Raw genomic sequence first — 7,289 nt, 5'->3', positions numbered from 1 at the left:
TGCGCCACTAGAGAAGCCTGACGTGAGCTAAGTCTTGAAGGATGTTGGGATTAGACAGTATTGGAGTAGGAGAGAGGATGTTCAGTGGGTTAATGGGTATGGAGTTTTGGGGGGAGGGATAATGAAAATGTTACACAGCTCTATGAATATCCTAAAAAGTGCTAAACTGTGCACTTGAAAAGAGTGACTTGTGTGGTGTATGAATGCAGAGTAAAGGAGGGGAGCCGATCCTGGAGTAGATGGGCGTGGCTACAGTACGTGATGTGGAGAGCAATGAGGGGAGAGAAAACTAGAGAAGTCATTTGTAGCCAGAGCTGGGGATGCCAGGCTGGGGGTAGACTGAATTGGCTGGCCGTGGCAGCAGAGGTAGGGTATTGTGTGCGTGTTTTGGGAGGATGGCCAGAACCCTCCTTCAGCAGAGGGAGTGGGAGGCATTTGGAAGCCCTGTCAAGTGTCACGTTCATTCAGATGTGTATCGGGCACCTGCTGTGCTAGCCACAGCCCAGGCTCTGGACATATCATGGCAGATGTGACAGTTGTGGTCCTGACCTCCCTCCCTCCTAGTTGTGATGCCAGCAGCTGTTTGCAGGGGCCCTGGGTGAAGAGAGCCCCCTTTCTATCTCCATGTGTCCTTGAGAAGAGGGTGAGTCAGTGGCTGTCTCTACCCACCAGCTCAAGGAACTGTGCCTTGAAGGGAACTTTGCACATCCATCTGTCCAAAGCCAGGTTGCCTTCTTGATGTGCTTCGCACAGGACAAACCACATTCCTTAGGGCTTCCCAACCCCCCCCCCCCCCCCCCGCCCCCACTGCCTGTGGTCCTTTGCCCCGGCTGCAGGGCTTTGGTCCCGCATTGTGCCACGTGGCTCTCCAGGCAGGAAAGCATATGTACCATCTGCAGTGTCCCAGGCATGGAGTCTCATGGCTCTGACCTCTGCTCCTTGACCAACAGCTTGGCCTGAGTTGGATGCTGTGTTGGCCAGTTGCTCTTGCCCAGGGTCTTCAGGCCCGAGCATCAGTCAGTGGATTATGGGGTGTTTTAGGGCTTTCTGGGAGAGGCCTCACCAGTAACTGTCTTCATCCCCTGTGGTAGCTGCAGCCGGCACAGCTGTGCTCCCCATGAATCCTCAGCTCTGAGCACAGCTGACGCACCTGGCACTTGGTGGGTGTCTGGGTATTGAGTAGGTAGCTGAGAAGCTTGGCTGCCCCTCTCATCTCTAGATCATTCAGCACCAAGCGGGATCTGGTCTGGAAGCAGAGGCAGCTGTTGAGCTACTCTGGACCTGCCACTGTCAGGTGTCCATTTTTCACATGCCTTGCCTTCTGAGGGCCTTAGCCCTCCTATAAGGGGGATATTATTCTCCCCATTTTGCAGATGAAAACTGAGGTTCAGAGAGGTTGAGTGATTGCCAGGGCCACACACACACACACACACACACACATACACACAACAAGTTTTGGCAATGGGAAACTCTGAAAGGGAGACGGCAAACAACAGGCAAATGGAAGAATTCAGTTTGGGACCTATTGTTATGGTAACTTGATTGATTGGCTTTGAGCAAATCGATTACCATCCAGAAGTTTCTAGGATGTCCTAATTTTATGCTAAATTGTATGTAAATACTTTGTCCCTAATGTTTGCTCTGTATGACCTTAGAAGTCATATTAGAGTGGGGGTGAGCCAGGTGATACAATTGGTGAGGAATGAGGCAGCCCGTGCCACAGACCGTGGGTACATGCAACATGAAAACATAACGGGTGATGGAGCCTCAAGTCTGCCTGATGAAAGTCCGTGAGGTGTTAGGGAGTGTTGGTGGGGATAACCGAGCCCACAGCTGGGTCCTGTAGCAGGAGGGACGGGATGGTTAAGCAACCAGCATTTCAAAAGGCTTCAGGGATCACCGTCTTCAGGGGAAGCTTTCAGCTAGAGAGGGAATGAGGAAAGAATGTTTAGGGAGAAAACGTTCAGAACACATGAGAGGTTTTTTTTCATCATAAAATATCCATAAAACAAAATTTACTTTTTTTTTTTTTTTGGCCACACCGTGCAGCATGCAGGACGTTGGCTCCCTGACCAGGGATCGAACCCGTGCCCCCTGCGGTGGAAGTGCGGAGTCCTAACCACTGGACCGCCAGGGAATTCCAAACTTTACTTTTTTAACCATTTTTTACACATTTGAAAGTAGTTTATTTTAATGATCAGATTTACAGGCAAGAATAGAGGACTGTTATCTATTGTTTTATATAATTTGCCTGATCGTTTTTTAAATAAAAAGTGCAACTTTTTTTCAGTTATACATATGTTTATTCTTTTTCGGATTTTTTTTTTTAATTTATTTTATTTTATTTTTTTATTTTTGGCTGTGTTGGGTCTTCATTGCTGTGCGCAGGCTTTCTCTAGTTGCGGTGGGCGGGGGCTACTCTTCGCTGTGGTGCACAGGCTTCTCATTATGGTGGCTTCTCTTCTTGCTAGGCACCTGGGCTTCAGTAGTTGTGGCACACGGGCTCAGTAGTTGTGGCTCACGGACTCAGTAGTTGTGGCTCACGGACTCTAGAGCACAGGCTCAGTAGTTGTGATGCACGGGCTTCGTTGCTCCGCGGCATGTGGGATCTTCCCGGACCAGGGCTCAAACCCATGTTCCCTGCATTGGCAGGCGGATTCTTAACCACTGCGCCACCGGGGAAGCCCCTTTTTCATATTCTTTTCTCTTATAGGTTATTACAGAATATTGAGTAGAGTTCCCTGTGTTATACAGTAGGTCCTTGTTGGGTATCTATTTATACATAGTTGTGTGTGTATCTTAATCCCAAGTGCCTAATATACCCCTCCCACCCCCTGCACCACGTTCCCCCTTTGGTAGCCATAAGTTTGTTTTCGAAATCTGTGAGTCTGTTTCTGTTTTGTAAATAAGTTTATTTATATCATTTAAAAATTAGATTCTACCTATGAGTGATATCATATATTTGTCTTTCTCTTTTTGTCTTACTTCACTTAGTATGATAATCTCTGGGTCCATCCATGTTGCTGCAAGTGGCATTATTTCATTCCTTTTTTTTTTTTTTTGAATTTAATTTTATTTATTTGTTTTTTATACAGCAGGTCCTTATTAGTTATCTATTTTATACATATTAGTGTGTATATGTCAATCCCAATCTCCCAACTCACCCCCCCACCCCGCAACTTTCTCCCCTTGGTGTCCATACGTTTGTTCTCTACATCTGTGTCTCTATTTCTGCCTTGCAAACTGGTTCATCTGTACCATTTTTCTAGATTCCACATACATAGATGTGTTAATATCCAATATTTGTTTTTCTCTTTCTGACTTACTTCACTCTGTAGGACAGTCTCTAGGTCCATCCACATCTCTACAAATGACCCAATTTCATTCCTTTCTGTGGCTGAGGAATATTCCCTTGTATGTATGTACCGTATCTTCTTTATCCACTCCTCTGTCGATGGACACTGAGGTTGCTTCCATGCCAGTTTCATGGCATTAAGTTTTCACACTGTTGTGCAAGCATCGCCACTCTCCATCTCCAGAACTTTTTCATCCCCCAAATGAAACTGTATACGCACTAAACAACTCCTGTCCTCCCTGCCCCAGCATCTCTATTCTCTATTCTACTTTCTCTCTCTATGAATTTGACCCTTTTAGGTATCTCCTATGAGTGGACTCATACAATGTTTGTCTTTCTGTGTCTTCTTTCACTTAGCATAACATTTTCAAAGCTCATTCTTCTTGTAGCATGTGTCAGAATTTCATTCCTTTTATGGGTGAATAATATTCCACTGCATGTCCATACTACATGTTGTTTATCCATTCATCCATTGAACATTATGTAGTAAATACGATGGTCCATATGTTATGACCTGTAATTACAAAACTAGAGAAATACACGCTTGATTACACAAAGCTACATGTGAACGCTTGTTCAAAATGATAAAACCTAGAGAAATGTGTGCTTATTGTCACTGGGGTGCATGTGAAAGTTTGTTGATAGAAGCATCACTTAGGTTATAAAACAGGTCCCTGACCAAGGATCGAACCCATGCCCCCCGTGGTGGAAGCATGGAGTCCTAACCACTGGACTGCCAGGGAATTCCAAGTGTAGCATTATTAAACTGTGGGAATATCAGTGTAATACTATACACCAATATAAATGAACCACTTAGAGCTACACGTAACAACATAGAAGAATGTTACAAATGTAATGCCAACCAAAAGAGGCCAGGTAGAAACTACTTTAGCATTCCACTTACCGAGAATAAGCATATGCCATCAAGCTATATTGATAAAAATGCATATCTAAGTTTTAAAATCATAGAGCAAAACTTACAAATTAACGTGAGAATAGTTGTACTCTTTCAGGAGGAGGGTATAGATAATTGGCAAGGAGAACATGGGACATGATTTCCTACTTGACCTGGTTGTGGTTACATTGGATTTGCTTTAAGTTTGATAAACTATACGTTTGTTTTATACAATTTTTTTACTTACGGTGTTTTACAACTTACAAAGTTAAACAGAAGCTACTCTATTATTTTTGTTCCTTTGTTCTCCCCTGTTTGTTGTATTCCATATGAACCTTCTTTTAAAAAATCATTTTATTGTATCTGAATTTTAAGTCATAATTTGGAAATTCTTCCTACATCTGGTTACAAGAGAATTCACACGTGATTCTCTTAATACCTGCAATTTTTCAATGTTCACATTTAGATCCTGGATCCTTTTGTGCTGTATTCTTGCATAGTAGATGAGGTTTACATTTAAGTTTAGGTCTTTCTAACTGGCTAATAAGTTCCTGAACTATTTATCGTAAAGTCCATCTTTGCATTCGTGGTTTGAAATACCTGCTTTATCAGTTACTAATGTCCATATGTGACTTGGTTTATTTCTTTGTGTTCTTTTCCACTGGTCTATTCATTTGTGAGGACCACTATGCTTTAAGTATAGATACATTAAGAGTACGTTTTAATAGCTGGCAGGGTAATAACCCCTTTCTACTTCGCAGTTTTTCAGTTTTCCTCATTGTTATGAGTGTTTTAAAGTTTTTCTCATATGGATTTGTACATTTCCTGTTGAATTTACTCATAGGCATTTTCTTTGTTGATATTATAAAGGGGTTTTCCTTTAACATTAAATCCTCTAAGTGGGTATTGTTTGTCTATATTAAGACTAATAATTTTTGTATTTAATTTCATGTCCTGATACCTTAGTGAATTAAAAACATTTTTACTGAGATATAATTGACAATATAACATTGTATTAGTTTTAGGTTATACAACCTAATAATTATATATATACATACTATGAAAACTGATCTTAGCAGATATGTCCCTAGTGTGTTACCACCTTTTTGATTAATTTTTTGTTTTCTCTGACTATATCCTCTGCTGAGTCAGAAGATTTTTGCATGGTAAACTGTGAATATCTTCATGTCTGAAATGGTTTATTTTTTCTCTTGCATTTGAATGGAAGATACCACCCAGCAGAGATGTCGAGGTCAACAACTCTCCACTCTAAATTGTTCGCAGATTCTTTCTTTGTACTGCTGACTTATATTCAGGGTGGTCAGAAAGGATTCTCACAAATGGATTCTTATCCTCTTGTAGACAAAAAACGATATTCAGTGCATTTTTGGGAACGTGAGTGATTATTCAATATTAAATCATTACATAATTTGAGTATCACCCCTTCTTGTTGGTAAACTGCTTTCATTTCTAGGAGTCTAGACCTACACTGTCTAAAACAGTAGGCACTAAAAAAAAAAAAAAATAGTGGGCACTAGTCACATGTGGTAACTGAGTACTGCAGTGTGTCCAGTGAGACTGAGGAACTGCATTTTTAATTTTCATTAATGCAAATTTTGACTTTAAAACTGATACTCAATTCAGTTTTTAGAAGGTTTATGTATGTATTAAATAATGAGTAGGAGAGTTTACTTTTTCCAATGCGTATTTTATAAAACCTAGGTAGAGATCAAGTATTTCCAACGACAATTTACCTTCTGAAATAAGATATTCTGTAAGTATAAAATACACAGTGGATTTTGAAGACAATATTAAAAAAGTAAAATATTTCACTGATTACAAAAAATATTGTTTACATGTTGCATTGGTGTTTTAGATAGACTAAGTTAAATAATATAATATTAAAATGAGTTTCCCCTGTTTGCTTAAATTCTTTAATGTGGTTACTCAAAAATTTAAAATTACAAACATGGCTCACATTATATTGGACAGTACTCCTCTAGACTCAGGACTTTCCTTATTTTTGAAATTATGAAAGTTAAATATCACGTGATCTTTTATCTTTCATTTTCCTTAACACTCGGCAAGGTCTTTTATTCTGAAGATGCACATCTTTTCTTCAAATCTGGAAAGCTTTCTTCCATGAATTATTTCCTTCCCTCTATTCCCTCTGGGTTTTTGTTTTTGTTTTTGTTTGTTTGGAACGTCAATGAGATAGATGTTGGAATTTCTGGAACTATTAACATTTTTCATCACTTCTCTTTGCACTGAGTGCTGAGTTGGCCACGCTCTTTGAAACGTACTTCCGTGAGCCATCGTTGAGATGGCTGTTCAGAGTTCCTTCTTTCTGTCTAGGACCACAGTATGTAAGCTGGTGTGCCCTTGGATTTGTCTTTTCCTGCCCTCATTTTGAAATGTTGAATTTATTTTTCCAGGCACAGCTCTCTGTTTTCCATCTTTCAGGGATTCATCAAAACTTTCATGTACCAAAGACGTATCTTTAGGCTTTTGATTTCTTTTTTTTTTAAAGTCTTCAAAAGTTAGTCAGCCTAGACCAGAAACTGTTTTCCTTCAAGGAATGTTCGGTATAACATGGGCTTTTGAGCTTTAGATAGACTGTCCCATGAGAACACAAGGTCAATAGTCAATTCTTCTCAGGAGTGCTCGCAATATACGGTAGGGACACAAGGTCAGAAATACCCTAATTTTTCCTTGCCTGGCCACACTGATAAACCTCAAAGCTTTATTATGATTTTAGGTAGTTAGAATGCTCCCTGACATTTGATTTAGTATAAACCACATTTTTAGTTGCTAGCACTGAATTCACATACATGATTTCGGAATGTTGAGAAAGGATGGGGTACCTTCCCCAAGTGAAGCTGGGAAGATAGGTTTTAAACAAGAAATGCATGATATCCATCATTTTAAGCCCCTTTACACTGCTGAGATTTAACTCCATAATGACGACATTCTTCCCCAGGTATCACTTAGTCCTTGTTTTTGAGGATCCTCCCCCCACTGCACCCCACTGGAGAAGTC

The sequence above is a fragment of the Phocoena phocoena genome, chromosome 20 (genome assembly GCF_963924675.1).
Source record: "Phocoena phocoena chromosome 20, mPhoPho1.1, whole genome shotgun sequence".
Taxonomy (NCBI): domain Eukaryota; kingdom Metazoa; phylum Chordata; class Mammalia; order Artiodactyla; family Phocoenidae; genus Phocoena; species Phocoena phocoena.
This window is presented reverse-complemented; position numbering follows the sequence as displayed.